Raw genomic sequence first — 3,295 nt, 5'->3', positions numbered from 1 at the left:
GGGCCCAGGGTGAGGGTGAGGGGGAGTGCACTCCTGCTCTGCTGCTGCTGTGTGCCTGCCAGCAGCTGGATTTTCTCCCTTCTCTTAGGGGAGTAATTTGCTTGGTTTTAATCCTTTTCCTCTCATTTTCAGGTCAGAGCAAGTAGAAAAGACACATGACTTTCTGGCCACGGATGTCTTAGAACCTGTAAGATGCTGGCCCTCCAGTGAGTTGGCTTAATTAGAGGGACATCAGCCAGCTAAAGGAAGCCAAAAGTAAAAGAGAATAATATACTCCCATAGAGGCAGATTTGATATGTTAAAAAAAAGAAAAGCTCATGTCAATTTTACAGAATCTAATACTCAAGAGGTCTGATTTTAGATTTGTCTCTAGATATTTTTGCTTGCCTGGCAGCCTCTGAAGTCACTGAACAGTATGGTCATGGCACTGGAAGACAGGCAGTTCTAAGGCCTGGGGATCTCTATGCATAACTGCACAGCTGTGTGGGAGCAGGAGGAGCAGAGACATCTCTCTTCTGAGCCTTGAGGAATTATTTTTTTGGGTGCTTTCTTGCCCCCTACATGAAAGAAGTTGAAAGCAAAAGAAGGCAACCATTGATCCAAAGAGTTTTTATGGCCAAATTATAGTGGTAGCATCAATTCTCTTTTTGAAAATGCAGCCAGTAACCTTGGAGACCTTTTTCTGTTTTCCACCGAGATAATAGATAAACCCACTTGCGGATTTGTAAGCCTCATAGAATGCCTCTAGTGAAAGACAGAAGGCAGTGAAGAATATATACCKCAGTATACATCCTGGCACGTGGAGATCCCTCAGAAAAGGCTAAAGGACACTGGGTTAATCAATGGCCTTAAGCGCATGGCCAAAGGTGTGGACTGTGGAAAATAATGGGCATATTGCTTTTGGGAATCTGTGGGTTYGAAATTCCTGAGCCACATGATGTATTTTCATCATAGATTTTCTGTAGGGGCTTTTTGAAATCATTTAGACTTTGTTCTTTTAAGTGTCCTTGGGTAGAACTCTGTGATATAATTACATGCTTTATATTTCTCTTGTTTATTTCAAAGCTGCTGTCTGAGAATTTTATCTGGTGATCCTTTATTCTAAAGGTGTAAATGAGCAAGTTACTGTTCCTATGCATCCTCTCCTTTCACCTATCTTATACTCTGAATTTTTACTCCACCCTGCATAAATTGGTCTTCACCAGGTCTAAAAGTCCCAACCKGAGCAGTATCTCCATCTATAGATGKTTTTCTCTACTCTGATTATCAATATTGTATCCCTGTGCCTCTTCTAGTTGTGTCATAAATGTTTAGAGAAGACTTCCCAGGACAGTAAACAATACTCACATTTGTTGCACAGAATGAKAACATAGTAGCATAATGTTGTTTTCCTACTTTATTCCTGCTTTATTTCCCAACACGTCTTTATGGTTTTTTTTGAGACATCTTAGGCATAGAACCAACATCTTCAGACAACTAACCACAATAAGCCCAAGATTTCTCTTTTCAATGCCCTTTTTAGTACACAGTTACTTTATCAAGTAATATCCCAAGAACCTTTTTTCCTCTTTGTATTACAAATCCGTAGAGACTACTACTGCAGGTAATGAAGCCTAACTATTTACTCGTACCCTTGTCCCCTAATTGCTGACTACMTTTTCAAGTCTTGCAATGACCTTCCTCCGATGGCATTTATAATAATTTCTRTTGAGGAGCATTGTCAAAGACTTTTTGGAAGTTTGCTGAAGCTTCCAAAGATGGTATAAACCATCAGAGCTTTCCTGAAATAGAATCTGGCAAGAATCTTCAATGGCCAGAAGATGTATGATTTTTCTGCAAAAGGTTTGTCAAAGTCTCTTCTGATAGGTTCTAATACATTTTAATTCAATATTTTCATGTCATTTTTCTGGTGCAGAAGGAACATTTGTTCACATTTTACTAAGACCATTTAAAAATTTGAAACATATTGGCCAGCTTTAGTTCCTTTAATTTAGTTTGTTACTGGTTGAACTAAAGTGATGACATAGCTAAATGGCACATCTCATAGTTCAGCAACATCTGGTTCTGGTGATTTGTTCCTGTTTATTGGATAGATTTGTTTGAAACTTCTGCTGACACGTCAATTTGATACAGTGCCTCAAATTCTTCACTTCTGAAGAAAGGCTGTGTCGATTCTCCCTAAGGCTCTTTGTGATGAATATCAATACAATAATTCATTTAGCAACTTTGCCATGGCTGTATCTTTCTCAAGCGCTCATTTTAAATGGTGATCACCTATTTGGCAGCATCTGACAGGCTTCATGCTTCTGAGTTGTTTGAAAAAATTTATATTCTTAGTTATTATCCACTCAACTAGTTTTTCCTCAAAATATTATCTTACGTGTTTATGATGGCTTTACTTGCCCAGTCTTCCATACTCTAAGATTTTCCTTACCTGAACACAACTTTTACGTTTTGGAGAACCAACTGCTCTCTTTGAATTTCTAATATTCTTTTGTACTGTTTAAATATGATGATTTGGTGGGGGGGGGGGGGGAGGGGGAGGAGGGGTGGTCAGGCTTTTTGTGTGACTGTTCAAAAATGTCTTTTGATTGATATTATTCAATCACCCTGAGATTATAATATGATGCCAGTAAACAATCTTCATGCCACATGCAAATGTTTTACCCTCTTGGACACATTTTTAAATTTAATTTTTAGAAGTGCCCTCAATGAAATGAAATGCTACTGAGAAGTGTAGCACATCTTTAAGGTCCCTTCCAACACAAATTGTTCTGTGATTCTGTGATAYTTACAGTCTTGCTGTAAAATGAGTTTTGAATAAAAAAAAAAGTTATCTCTCCTCTCCTGTGACTTCTTCATTAGCCAACTTTGTATTGCTTAGAACTACATCAAAAGTAGCCTTTTTTCTTATGAATTGCTAATTATTTGGTCTAGGAGGGCAACAAAAAATTCAGTCTCTGCTCTGTAATCTTTTTTACACAACCTACATGGACATAAATAAATTCTGCAGGTATTACTGTACTTTTTGCTAAGTTGGCTCCCRTCTCTCCTTTGTGTCTCCCTCCCATGTCACAATCATTGTTACTCTCTGAGCTGGGCAAAAGGTGGGAATGACTGTATGTTATACACTTAATATTTCACTCTTGTGGCTTTCACCAGTTTCTATCTTCTACCTGTTTTTTTTTTTTGTTGTTTTTTTTTTTTTTTTGTTTTTTTTTTTTTTTTTTTTTTTTTTTTTTTTTTTTTTTTTTTTTTTTTTTTTTAGACTTACAGCATATGTTTAGAAATCCTT

This window comes from Malurus melanocephalus, unplaced genomic scaffold, assembly GCF_030028575.1.
Source record: "Malurus melanocephalus ecotype Western Australia unplaced genomic scaffold, MMel_1.1 scaffold_483, whole genome shotgun sequence".
Classification (NCBI taxonomy): domain Eukaryota; kingdom Metazoa; phylum Chordata; class Aves; order Passeriformes; family Maluridae; genus Malurus; species Malurus melanocephalus.
Note: the sequence above shows the minus strand (reverse complement) of the source record.